We start from the raw sequence: 15,483 nt of genomic DNA, 5'->3' as shown, positions 1-15,483 counted from the left end.
CAAATACTGAGAGCCTGAGAGACTGACAGCATCTAAACAAATCATCACACACACACACACGCACACGCACACACACACCATAGGAATTGCTTGTGGAAATATGAGTTATTGTTTTTAATGCTTTATCATATTGTTACCAAATGTGAATTTATTAGAAGATCACAGATAGAAGACACAGCTAGTTATTAGTGGATGGTTGTAGTAAGGATAAGAGTTACTGTTTTTCTTAATGTCAACAAATCCCATGAAAAGACCAAAGCCAACAGTGTGTTAGATTGTCTCTAAAAAACCTCTCTGTGGCTGTTGTCATGTTGACTGTCTACTGAGATAATCATTCGCCTGTTCATCTGCGTACAGACACGAGACAAAAATGGTAATAAATCTATGTTTTTCATTTACATTTCTCGGCTACATTGACTGTAATTCTGATTGTTTTTTTAATTTAAATTGCATGTTTTAGATACATTTGGAATCTGCATTCTAATACAGCTGTCAGGAACACTATATAGTTCTTATATGTTTTAATTGCATTTACTTTAAGATGCACTATTTTTATATATGACATTATTTTCATGCATTATACATTTTTTTTACAACAAAGTTAAAAGACTTAAGCATAAATAAGGAAGCACATTAATTAAAAAAGTATTTTTATTGTATTTTAAAGCTGCTAAAGTATCTCGCTATTTAAGTATCAGAAAAATAAGAAGACAGTTTTCAATAGTTAAGTTTAGAAATGTATTTAATATTATATGAATTAAAACTGTACCGCAATAACCGGCACTGTGGTAGAACTAATTCAAATTTGACATAATTTCGAATAATTTGCATAAACATTCAAAATGCAAGTTCAAAATGTCACAATTGTTAAAAAACATTTTTTTTCCGTCACTCATTTACAGTAATGTAAATGTCACTGAAATGTTTCAGTCACTGTCTTCATCAAGTCAGCTGATACATTATAAATACATTAATAATTATCAATGTTTATCCATGCTCCAACTTGTGAAACAGTTTTTAAAGGAAAGAAAAGCGAAGCAAAGAAAAGAGACAAGAGTCGGTGACAGAGAGCAGGTTCCTCTGCTGTGTTTCCTGGTGCCTGAAAGTGAGTGGCAGGTTGTAAAATGTGAATAAAGCTGCAGGTTGATCAGGACGTTTCCTCCTCCTGCTTCCTCCTCTCAGTGCTGTCCTCTCCCTCTCTCTCTCTCCCTCTCCGTCTCTCTGTCTCTCTCTCTCTCTCTTGCTCTGTCCCGGGCCATCTGCTGTGTACAGAGCAGCAGTATTGATCTGCAGCTTTGTGCTGGAGACCACATGCTAATCTATAGCGTTAGTGACAAACACTGCTCCGCTTTGCCTCGCATCTGTCCCACTGACTCTCTCTCTCTCTCTCTCTCTCTCTCTCTCTCTCTCTCTCTCAATATAACCAGTGTCATCCTCCCTCCCTCTCCCCCTCTCCCTCCCTCTCCCTCTCTCTTTAAATGACCCAGCAGTTTTTGGACGAGGGTCCATCTGTCCGGCTGTAAACTCTTCCTCCTCCTCCTCCTGCAGTGGTTGGTTGATGGTGAGTCCTGCTCAGTGTGTTTCATGTTTCATGGCAGCCATGTTTTGTGTTAAATATAAATGACATGTTGATGAGCTGAAAGGAAGAGAGAAGCAGAAATAGAGAGAATAAAGACATGTGTAAGTGTTCATGTGAATGATTGTGAATACAGACTTTTATGTTGAGTTTTATAGAGCTATATGCTGATAATAAACACAATTATAGATCTAGATTTACATAAAAAAGTAAATATATATAGAGAGAGATTGCAGAGTTTGATGGAGATACATAAAGATAATATGACAAGCTATGAAGAGATATGGAGATTTATGGCGAGCTATCTGTGGTAATGTAGAGTTATAACAATGACAAACAACTTATTGAGAGATTCAGATAACGTAATTTGAGAGATCATATACAGATTTATAAATATTTTTACAGATTATATATATCAAGAGAGATATTTAACTATTAACTATTAATTTGTATTTATCTATATATGTTTTAAGTTATAAGTAGCAGTAATACTCATATTGAAATGAATATGGATAGACATAGAATACAGACTTTTTTATACACACCTCCAGAAGACTTATCATTTATAAAGACATATTTTGAAATAATGCAGAGATACATAGCAGGTTTATATATATATATATATATATATACACACACACACTCTCTCTCACACACACATATATATATCGAGAAAGAGAGATTCTGGAGTTTATACATAGAGTTATACTGTAAATAGACATATTGAGCTAACCTATAAAGTTAAATAATAATATTTATAGACAATTAATGAAATATGCAACATTATTTAAATATATGGAAATAAAATGTAATACAAATTCATAAACGATACACAACAGAGTTATTGAGATTGAGAGATACCTACAAAGACCCAGAAATATATATATATATATATATATATATATATATAGGTTACTACATTTAAATTTAAAAAAAGAAAATAAGTTACTGTATTTAAATATATCAAAATTAAGTAAGGCTTTAAATAAGCAAATGCATACAGATAACACACAGTTAAGAGTCAGACAAGATGTAGAGACAACTAGAAATTTCATTTAATCTAAAGCAATAACAGACATTTATAAGTATTACATCTTTGTGTTCAAAGTCCATTGGTATTCTTCATTATTGTCATATTGTCATTGTTTATAATATACATATGATAATATTGTGTAAATAATACATCACCTCATAAGTCATTTTGTTCTATTCTCACCTTAACACTCTCCACCTCCCTACAATCATATAGTGAGTGTAACTGATTTGCCAAAAAAGAGAAAAAACACACAAAAAACAAAGTTAGAGATGAGTTTCACCATCAACGCTATATTTTTGGTCACACTTTCTATAGTTCTCACAATAAAATTGTTATTGTGAATCATTTAGGCCACGATTATTGTATAGTGAAAATTAGCCCCAGTAGTGATAAAGATATAAATTAACATATGGGGGTGACATAAAGATTCATAAAGAGATATAGAGAAAGTCTTGACATTATGGATAGAGTTCATATAAAGATTTATGTACACAGAAAGAGATTAAATACAAGGAGACAATATGTAATGATGATTATTAATGATGATTAAAATAAATATGGAGATGCATCATGGTAATATATGTTTGCAGGTTATTCTGGGTTTGACTTTCTAAAGTGGAACACACACACACACACACACACACACACACACACACACACACACACACACACAAAATGTAAATGTAATAATATAATAATAACACCGTAGCATCTTACAGTCTATTTACTTGGGAGGAACCTGAGAAAAGTGAGGCACACTTCCTTCATCTTTCTTCTTTCTTTCAGTCTTCCATCTTCTCCCCCTTCTCTTCGTATTCTTCCCTCCTCCTCCTCCACCTCCTCTCTCTCTTCCTCCTTTATTCTGTTCAAGTCTTTTCAAACTTTTTGGACCTGCTGCCTCTTTTGTTGCGGTTCTGTTGCCCGTGAAATCGGCTTTTAATGGGAACACAATGGCCGCGTGAGGAGCCGACCCGCTGTATTCAAATGTGACCACACGCCATTATCCCTGTGTTTCCAACTCTAAATAAACACTCGTTTAACAGCCTTTCATCTCACACCTTTATGAATATGAATATTATTCCCTGTACATTCTTGAACTGCTGTTTACCAACTGCAGCAAAACAGACATTTGTTTTGTGAATGAAATTAAATTGTTTAATCACTTATATGACAACCAAAATACATCACAATTTGATAGTTAAATTATGATGTATAACATTTTAAGAGATTCATTATCACTTTCAGCTATTACAACAACAACAATAACAAAAAAGAGAATAAAAGAAACAAGAAATTAATTGAACTGTTTAACAAATGCTGACATGCTTTTAAAATTGAACGATGTTAAACTCATGAACTTGCAATAATTTCCTTTCATCAACTTGTTTATTTACAAGGACAATGCACATTAATCAGCATTCCTGTAAATGTGCCATTGTTAGCCAGAAGGCTAATCTTCAGCAGCCGTCCGTTGGCAAGTGACAAGTCAAAGAATAGAACATTAGAAAGAAAACAGCAAAAACAGCCAAAACAGCAAAAACGACAAAATCAAGATACACATTGCACAAATCAGAGTTACAGGAAGAAGTAAAAGATTGATTCAACAATACAATGACCACAACCATTGTTCAATACAAGCAGTCATGCAAAGCACTGTGAAGCAACTGAGCACAAATGAGCAACACTATTAATAAACACATTATGCACAAATTAGCCAAGCAGAGCAGTAAATAGTAAATGATACTAAAGTGGGTAACACTTTATATTACCCATCATTAACAAATGGTAAATTTATAGTAAATTAAACTTTAGTTTATAGCTTTTTCACTGTTAACAAACAATAAAATCTTTTATAAACCATACTGAGCACATGTAAATGGTACGTTGTTAAACTATAAACATCATTTGTTGCAAAACCTTTACAATTGCATCATAGAAATTCATAGAAATAGCTTAATAATTGGTAAAATTATAATATCACTCACTACAACATGCAAGTCTTTCAGAACGAGTCATTATGGGAATATCCATACCACATTGTTAGAATAGAACATAGAATACTAGTGAATATGTCCATACATTTCTATACTTTTTTCAGCTAATAATCTCAATTAAGATTGCAATTTAGCATAATCTGACACTATAAAATGTGTTAATGTAAATAATGTGTTTTTTAAAATATATGTTTTTTGATTCATTTGGTCTGTGCAAGATTTTATTAATACTGAGGTAATGAGTCCTCTGTGTCTCCCACCTCACCCATCCTCCTCTGAAGTCTAAATGTTTTAATCATTTGGACTTTTCATTTTTCATTTATAAAGTCAACTGTTAATTTCTATTTTCTGTAAATTCAACACAAAGACTTCATTCCTGGCAAATCATTTTGCTGGGTTTAGATTAGTCAAAATTAAGTGTATTGAGAATAAAAATACTGGAATCAGACTGTAAAATACCCACAATTTGTTAGTTATTATTGTTGAATATAAACCTGTAATGTAACCCCCCGAGCTTGCTAAAATCCCCAAATTTCCCTAAAAATACACAGAACAGAACCTCAATGTAGGGCATTCAAAATAATTAATTTGTAATTTACAGTTTCATTACCTGAATAGGATAGCTTTAATCTAATGTTACATATTTAAATCTTACGGTGTTTGAAGTAAAATACATTTATATGAAAGTTAAAATAAACAGGGTTTACATTCATCAATGTTAAAAGAAAAATTGATAAATAAATGAATCCATCCAGATGAACAGCTTTTATTTTTGTAATGTCCAATGAAACTGGAAATCATGGAGATCAGAAGGCAAGAACATACAGTATATAGAGAAATAATGTTTTTAATCAGGATTTTTTTTTTTTTATAATTCACATCATTAACAGACTCCATAACCTTCCCTCATTAAACTCACTTCAGTCACACAGCTGCTGATAGTTTGAGTGCACACACACTCTATCTCGAACACACACACACACACACACACACACACACACACACACACACACACACACGTATATTTTTTAGCAAACATCAGAGAACATGGCCACAGGCAGAGGCAGCTCATGCTAATTCAGATCAATATTAGTGATGAATTTCCATGTGAGCTCAGTTTCCTCTCAGAGAAGCAGCTCAGTGATCTGAGGGCAGCTTTACTTCTTGTCTGTGCATATTAGTAAACACTACTGAACAGTGTGTGTGTGTGTGTGTGTGTGTGTGTGTACTGTATATATACAGTGTAATACAGTATATACGGACAGACAGCAGCTAAAAATGTACAATTTACCATTTGGTGAGCGCGGCGGAGACCAGAAGAGCTTACACTTCACCATTTAAAGATAAGATTTTTTGTTACACACAATTAAACAAACACATGGGAAAATATAAAACTGTATACAACTATATGTATACTGTATAAATGTGTATATATCACATATATAATATTATGTGTTCATATGTAAATTTTAATATGGTTTGTTCTTCTCTCAACATAAATGTACCAGGTTGTAAAGCTGACAGTGCACTGCCGGGCAGCTAGAAAATAAGCCATGAATATACTTTAAAGCTTTGTGCTCACAAAATTATAGGTTACATTAACAATTATCATCATTAATATTATTAATGATGGTTATCATAAAGTGTTGCTAAATTATATAAATCATCTATTAAACTGTTACTCTGAACATTGCTGTCATTTAGAAATCTGTAAATGTCACTTTTTTCCACCAGTGATCCACAATACATTATTTATATTATTAGCAGCTTTTATTTTTGATTGGGGATGTAGATACAGTTGAACTTTTTGGATGTTTTAAAGGCTGAACAAAAGTCAGCTGTCTTACGGTGAAATGACTTTTGCTCTTTACCCTTCTCCAGTCTGTGTGTGTTTGTGTGTCCCTGTGGTTTGCTAGTTTGATCAGGAAGCAAACACATTTTGACTTCTAAGAAACAATCATGGTTGAATGAAGACCTGAACTAATCTGAGCGCTTTATGCACTGCCAAAAACAACAACATTCAATCTAAAGCTATAGTAATTTATTGTTTATTCTATGTGTCTGTTCAACAACATCACTTCAACAATAGCACTAGAACATCAACGTCACCCAGGACTTTTATTATTTACAGCAAGTGTCACTGTTAGAGACTGAGCACATCGACACAAGGACAAAGTTTGAGATATTAAAAATGTCTTTTAATATCTAAAATAATAATCAAAATAATTTTAAAAAAGACATAGCAGTGAATTTGCAAGTGAATAGAAAATTCAACCTTAAAAGATACAAAATAAAGCGAACTGAACTGAAACTAAACTGAACTGACATAAGCAAACTGACCTCATTAAATGACAAACAGGGGTAAGCAAACAAAGAACAATGATTATCACCTCCTTGTTGACAGAGTAATTACCCAAATCACAGCACAGAGTCATCATTTATTAACTACAGGACTAAAACAGGGGGCTCCCCCCCACCATGATTATTTAATGTCCTCTGGCATGTTACTCTTTTAATCATAACTTTTGATTTATTGATTTGTTCTCCTCCCGAAGACAGCACCTACAATCAGGGTGACGGTTGCAGACTGAGGCTTTCTGAGTTTTCCCACTCCTGATTAAAGAGAAGAGGAAGGCGAGCTACATTAATATTTCACATATCCGCACAGTTGAATCGGAGACGACAGCAGATTAGCAGAGCTGTTTTATGTGTCGGACCAGATTCACAGACTAGTTAGAGATACGCCATGTTGATAATTTTCCAGTATATGATAAGAGTGATTATTTTTCATTTCATTTCATTTTCATATCACCGCAGATCATTTCATCTGACTCTGTGGGCTCATTCTGTGTATTTAGTCAGAGGACAATTGTAGCTGAGATTTATGACTTCTAATTTAGTTGGTTTTGATTTCATCTCCTCATCTCCTGAACGTGATACTGACCAGCATGTGTTCTTATTCTTTTTTTTATAGACATTTTTTTCTACCTATTCACATTTTTTCTTGCCCTGTGTGATATTGAAATTAACACAAACTGTTTTGCATTATTTCAAAAGAATCATTTTTTTCTGATAAGTTGTGCAACTTCTCACTTGGCCTTAAATATTGAATTGATGAATTAAACTTTTTCTCCATGCATATACATATATAAAAATACATATGTATGATCAAAAAATAGTGTAGCAATAAATTAAAGCCCATACCTTATATGTTAAGCTCAAATTAAAAAAAAGAAATTTGAATGTTACATTTATACGTCCTTCTATATTTTTTTTACTGTTTCTCTAGTTTGTTGTTGCATTTATTATACAGACATTGATATTTTCATTGATTTTATCATGTCAATTTTGTATCATGTAGATTTGCCCACTATCTAACCTATTTGCTTGCTTATATTTTTTCTAAATGTACTTACTATCTTATTTGATCATTGAATGTTTAAATTTTCCCTGTCTGCTCTTTGTGCTCTTCAATGTTGCATCGACCTCATTTCCTCCTGCAGAAATCAAAAATGTTTTTCTATTTATCTTCTTACTCAAAAAATCCCAACAATGTGATGCTGAAAATGTTCAATAAACATGCCATTTATTTGTTTTTATATTTGTTTTCAGTATTTTTTTCAGTCAAGCTTGTTGTTATTCTTCTTTACATTTACATACATCTTTTTAAATTCTCATATTTCAGCAGTGACTTTATGTCTCACACAGATCAGTAAAGTTTCATCCTTCCAAACATTATCCTGGCTGGTGGATCATAAAAAAATGTATTTCACATTGTTAATTAAAGGTTTGTAACTCAAATTATAAATTGGATTGCAAACGAGTAATTTTACAATGAGAAAAACAAAACTGTCTTTACTTTTCAGCATCATCTAATTATTTTTCCTGCTAACAAAATGTATATTGACATCTTCAAACATCAGACAGTAAAATATCAAATTTGTAAACGTTTTTGATTTCATTCAAATTCAAATTAATCCCAATATTTAAGATTACCCGGGCCTGTTTAAAATCCAGCTGTTGACTCCTGCAGGTTTTCCTTTGTTACCAGCTGCTGACATGAAGCGGTGGGGCTAAAAGGATCAGAGGTCAGAGGTCAGCCACCCCCGGCGCACGCCATCTGACCTCTCTCATTTACATACACGCTGACCTATATTCCTGTGACAGGTCTTTCTGTTTCCTAACCCTGTCCCGTCTAACAAAAATAAATATAAGATTTTATTTCAACATTGAATATTTCCTGCAATTTAACATAAAAATAAGATTAAAGCATAATAAAAGTATTTCTGTACATACTTGATTTATTTTATATTATATTAATTCAACAATTGCTTACCTTTTATATTGAACCTTATTTTGGTTTATTTATGGTTGATTATTTATTATAGGGTCTATTTTAGTTATTACACTGTAAGTGTTTTTTATTCTGTACACTGCCGGACCTGGATAACGGATTTCGTTCCATCATGTCTTTAACATGTTGAATGAAAATAAACTGAATCTAAATCTATGTTATATTATTATCGTCATTATTATTATTGATAAATTCAAATCTAGTGGTTAAGAAATAATGATATCATTCATCAGTAGGAGACAGTAGATTCATTATGCCTTTAGGGACAAGACACACACACACATTTTTATTAACAGAAGAAGAATATATTTTTTCAGTTTCAATTTAAAATGTGGTACTTGACTATGATTGCAGTGAATTGCTGTAGTGTTATATTACTGATTTGAGATATTTTTCTTTTCGAGTGCATTACCTTTAGTACAAATTATTGCAAACTTAGTACAAACTTTGTTTTTATTTTGTGAAAAAGCAAAAAAGAAGAAATTTGCACATGTAAAAATAAAAAAAAACTCTTTCACTGCAAACGATTTTTTTTGTTGACTGTGTGTTGCTGCAACTGCACGTTTGTTGCTGATGTTTTGACAACTTTTGAAGACAACAGTCAAAACTGTCCTTCACATTCACTGTAAAACTATAAACAATTCTAATAAAATACACAGTGTTTTCATCACTTCTGGTCAAATCCCCTTTGTCTCATCTTCCTCTCAGTGTCCTCCATGGTCCGAGGAGGTTCTCTGACCTCTGACCTCTGAGGTTGGTCAGTTCAACACACTCCCTAAAAACCAGCAGCACAGTATCGACCTGCAGGCTGCTGATGACTGACATCATCTCTGTTTGCATTTCAGAAGAGAGAGAGAGAGAGAGAGAGAGAGTGTGTGTGTGTGTGTGTGTGTGTGTGAGTGCATGTGCGCGTGCATGCTCTTGTTCTCTATCTTTGTGGGGACTTTAAGTTTTGAACCTGACGTAAAGTAAGGACATTTTAATAAAGTGAGAACATTTTAATAAAGTGAGAACATTTTGGTGAAATATCAACATTTTAGTGAAGTAAGGACATTTTGCAAAGTGAGGACAGGTTTTTTTTTCACTGATGACAATGTCTACCACTGACAATTGTATCTGTAATGTTGATGAAGAAAAAGAAAAAGACAGAGAGCTCTGTCTCTGCACACACACACACACACACACACACACACACACACACACACACTGGGTCCTCCAATAGCTGAATTGGCTTCTCAACAGACAAACAGAAGATGACATGTCCTTTAATAAAGTTTGTTGCCTATATCAGTGTGCTCCAGTACACTTTGGACGTCATTTTTTAAGTCTCTCCTGATAGAATATGGTCAAGGACATGGTTTGGCTGTTTGGTTTTGTTACATAACATAACATTTCAATAAACAATAAGATATTAATTAATCAATTAAATTTTTTTTAATAAAGATGAGGTTTTTAGAAGATTAATACAGAACAGATTAGACAATGATAGGTGACGTGAAATAAACAGATCAGTTGAAATCAAAAGACAAGAAGATTTGAGAATTTGTGAGATAAAGTGAAGATACACAAAGATGAGATGAACTAAATGATCAGAGATATGATGAGATAAAGTCAAGGAAAAATCAACAGAAATAGATTGAACTGAGACAAAATGAAGGCCAAGATCAATGGCTGTAGGACTTGAGCTACATCTGCCCTAATGGTGGGAAGAGGGACCAGGTCAGAAAGTGCAGCTTGAAATATAAGATACAGTTTCAATCAATCAATCAATCAATCAATCAATCTTTATTTGTATAGAGCCAATTCACAACAAAAGTCATCTCATGACACTTTCCAAATTTAGCAGGTCTAAACCATACTCATTGATTACTTATTTACAGAGACCCAACATTTCCCCCATGAGCAAGCAGTGTGAATGATTTCCTTTAGCTGACCTCACATTCTACTTTGTTCTATTCTATTTTCAACATGTTATGACACGTCTCCTCCTACACCCTCAAAGGTTAAAGGTCACATTGGGTCTGACCCTTGTGCAACGTGGACAAATCATTGTTTACTGTTGATAATATAAACACACACACACACACACACACACACACGCACACTCATTTTCTGATACAGGTTATCATGAGCACCCCTGTCATTAGCTTTAGGTGCCTTAACTTGGATACATTTGGTCCAGACCAGGGGAATAAATTCTACAATTTCACCTTTTAGGTCTGATGTAGTTCCTGTTAAAACTGAGTTAGTACAAGAAAACCAAGAGAAGTGAACAAGAAGTCAAATGGTCTGACAGGTAGCTTGTTGATTGTACAGTTTAGGTAATTCTATTAATATTAGTCAATACAACAATAAGCATTAACCAGTACTTAATTTATGTTAGTCAAGGCCTATTACTGCATTAACTAATGTTTATTAGTGTACCCTGTGTTACTAGACATATTTCATGTATATATATATATATATATATATATATATATATATATATATATATATATATATATATATATACACACATATATATACTTCAAAAGTGATATTGTGTTGAAAGGACACAGATGGACCAAGGGTCGTCCTTTTGGGCAACACACATTGGTGGTGTATGACACCGATAAAACATCTGTACACATTTCTATGTAAGCACTTACATTGGCGCTGTATTGACTCACATTACTTCCCCTGGATGTGCCACTGTCATATTTCCCAATGCTGGCCATTATCAACTCTCCGAAAAAGCCCCAATTTGATCACATTTGCCCTCAAGATCAACACATACACCTCCTGTACTTTGGCTACTTCTTCTGTTTGTATAATGAGTCCAGTGTGTGCTTCCACTTAAATCCAATAACTTACTAAGATACGATAAAACATGAGTCTTCACAAGAATGTACATACAGCATAAACACCATGAATCAGTCAACATCCACACAAAACAAGACAGGATTCACTTTGTCAAACTGATATTTTCATTCATTTTAATGACTTAATGATTAAATAAATACAGAGTAGATATATATTTTCTTTCAAGTATTCGATGGATAAAACATGTTGGTTAATCTAGAGCCTATTGTCTATATCTTAATGTGGTTTAAGTATATATTACTCTTCATAGAGTGATCTCTAAATATATATGGATATGACAGAGGCCAGTATCATTCGAAATGCAAAAAATACATTCTTGAAAAATGTAACCTGACACTTACGTTTTATGGTATTTATAAAACATAAATAAAAAGTGACAAAAGAACACCAAAATGATATAACGGTACATCCTATTGACCTTAAAAAGTTGTAATGTGCTCAAGTCAAAAAATAACATTATTACTACTATTTATTAAATAGTGATTTAACCTTCACGCCCACAATCTTTTTGTCAAAGTCCTGAAAATATCACATTTCAAGTCATAGATATATCATGTTGGAATGAAATTGTAGAAGACCAAAATATATATATTAAAAAAAAGGAGAATGCAAGACAGCTAAAATCCGCATACACATTACAAAAATAGTCCCAGTTTCATTGTCTCGTTAACATTTTGCAGCAAATATGAAAACACGTGAAAAAAAAAACACTCAAGAGTCACTCCCTTGCAAATAAATGCACATGCCAGATATACCACTTGACATTTGATATGCCTAAAAACCAGATGAAAATGACTTAATTTACCAAGTTACCACATGGTGTTCCACATGTAACAAATTCAAATTTTCATTTTTGGTGGCTTGATGGCCAAGGTGTTTGACTGACTATTCTTAACAGTTCCTCATTGAAGAGCTGTCTTTAACTACCACAACACTTGCCTCTGGTGAGTTTATTTATGCTTCTTTCAGGAGAATGCCCAAATGCAAATACCAAATTGCAATGACTGGAACAATCTGGACACTTCAGGACATGATAAAATTATGTAGCAACAAAAATACAACAGAGATCACAGAGCATTTCAAATTAGTAATACTAATTAACTACAAATGACACAAACTTGATGGACTTGAAAAACATTAACATACCACAAAACACACAAAAATGCCTCCATAAACACACAAACACAGACCGAAGAAGCCATAAATGTATTTTGTATAACTGTACCCATTCACGAAAACCTGAGTTGACAAAAGCACAGTATGCAATGCCAAGAGGGCCAAAATATTTGTCACCAAATCTACAAAAAACTCTTAACTCAACCCGGATGTATTTTGCCATTAATTATTAGTATTCAAGGAAAACCTGATCAAAACCATAACTTACTCTAGCCAAAATAATTTGATTCAATCTTAACTCCCTAAAAATGTTGATGGAAGCTACAGTACTGTTATGAACAGAAGGACTGAGGTAATGAACCAAACGATTTGTATTGTTTATGTATAATATGTAAATAATTCATGGCTACGAGAATATCTTGCTTGTTTTTTACTATCTAAGGTTTATCTAAGGTTGTCTCACATTGTCTCATGATGGACATATTAAACAAAGTGTGAAGTGGGACTCCAGTTCAAGGTCTTTCTTTTCTTAACAAATGAAACATCTGATAGTCACTTTAGAATGGTTATTATTATATTCTTTTCAACATGAAAGCAATGCTCTCCAGCATATGTCCCCTTATTTTTGTTCAAAGGTTAATATCTGTGATTAGAGTCATCTATATTCCCTTTCCAGCCCAGTTTATCTAAGAATTCTGTTCATATTCAATTTGCAAAGCATGGTTTACGGCCAATGCCAATCTACAGTTCCAATGCAGGAAGAAGTGTGCCCTTTGTGTAGCAAGGCAGAAAGTAAGGGTGAATAGGTCAGGGTGGATGGGGTATAGCAGGAGCCCAGAGTTGCCTCGTGTCACTGCCTCCTTTATATTCATAATCCTGCCACAACAATTGATAATGCAATCATATAGAGCAATTTATGGATTTACAATAAAGCAATTATAAAAGAAATAAGATTTTTTTTACTTAAACCAAACTAATTTTAAATTCAATTTACATGTCATAGAACAAAACATGAAAATCTTCATGAAAATCTTGAGCTTATGTTAACCACAGACCTTATGCGAGACATTAAAGATGTCTCAGGGATGCACAACTTGACTCGGTCTTATTTCTTTGCACATTATGGTTGTGCTAGTTGTTGCTGGAAAATAGTGTTAAACTGTATAAACCTCATTTCAAGCAAACAAGCTCTAATAAAGCCAATGCACACTACTTTCCCTGCACCAAATGGCAGACAGAATTAGCGACTTGCTGGTGAAGAAAGAAGAGAATTTAGCAGCTATCGAGCCAGGTATTGTTCTCAGGAGGTGATGGGGACCAAACTGGAGCTAAAAGAGAGTGAAAGTGACTTACATTCATCGGGTGGACACAAAAACAACTGAAATCATGACGATGTCACTCTCTGTCTGCTTCATGTCTAAATAGAGGGCTTGTTTACACATTAGCTGAAACAACTCTGTAAGCTGTTAATGTGTCAATGTTGCATCTTCAACTTGGACTGTGTCCAAAAATTCAGGGAATGGAGCTTTAAGAATAAATTTAGATCAATAGTTTATATAAACCAATGAGTTAATTACTATGCAAGTGACTAATCTACAGTTAATTTAAATTAATTTTGCACTCATTGTAAATTGTATAAGAGATTCTTCTGCATGCTTAAAATTAGATTGACTTGTTTAAGTCTATCACTGAGTGTATCAATGGTACTTTCTACTGCCCTGTTCTTAGCTGTTAAATAATCAATTGCTAACCAAAAGGTACTGATTGTTTAGTACTTAAGACTATTCATTTGGTAGGTCCAAATGTTTTTGCATTCAACAGTGAAGATGAAACCCAAGTCTCTTTCTTTTCCTGACTGAAGTGACTGACAAGATTTAGATTTACTCGTAAAACTGCTCTTTCTGTTCTTTCTGGGATCAGACTACATAAAATCGTCCCAATAATGTCCCAACCCAACAGACGTGGGAGGTGGGGAATAAAACTGACTGTAGGATATAACAGTTGCTAGTTTTATCCGTTGCAGTGTGAAAGACAATTGATGTAGCATCTGGGACATCTAAAAATGTCCTGACAAAAAGAACAGAACAATGTTTTCTGCTTTCTTTCATCTAGTGTTTGACAAGATGGGAAATTGGAGGGAGTGTATCATAGTGTTGCTATGATGCTTACAGGTGGAACAGTGAAGTTGATCCCTGGAACCGCCTGATGGATCACCTGTATGACATTTAAGATGCGAAAGACAACAAGATAGTTTATGACTAGCCTTATGTGACACAGTGACTATCTAGAAAGGTCCAATCCCAATACAACCATTGCCCCTCCCATTTATCTCTACCCTTCCATTTTGAGCATTCGAGCCTAGGGGTAGGTTGTCCTGATTCTTGCTGGGATAGAGAGGCAAAACAACAATCATATAAAACAATGGCTACTAGCTTGCTGATGTCTCAGTAGCTAATTAGCTAGCTTGCTAATGTTTTATTGTTGTTGATGATCTGTGCACGACAGTCGTTTTTGCATTTTCACGTATATCAATAATGCAGACTGG

Source organism: Pagrus major, chromosome 12 (assembly GCF_040436345.1).
Source record: "Pagrus major chromosome 12, Pma_NU_1.0".
In the NCBI taxonomy this organism is placed as follows: domain Eukaryota; kingdom Metazoa; phylum Chordata; class Actinopteri; order Spariformes; family Sparidae; genus Pagrus; species Pagrus major.
The sequence above is the reverse complement of the archived record's forward strand: the minus strand, read 5'-3'. Positions refer to the sequence as shown.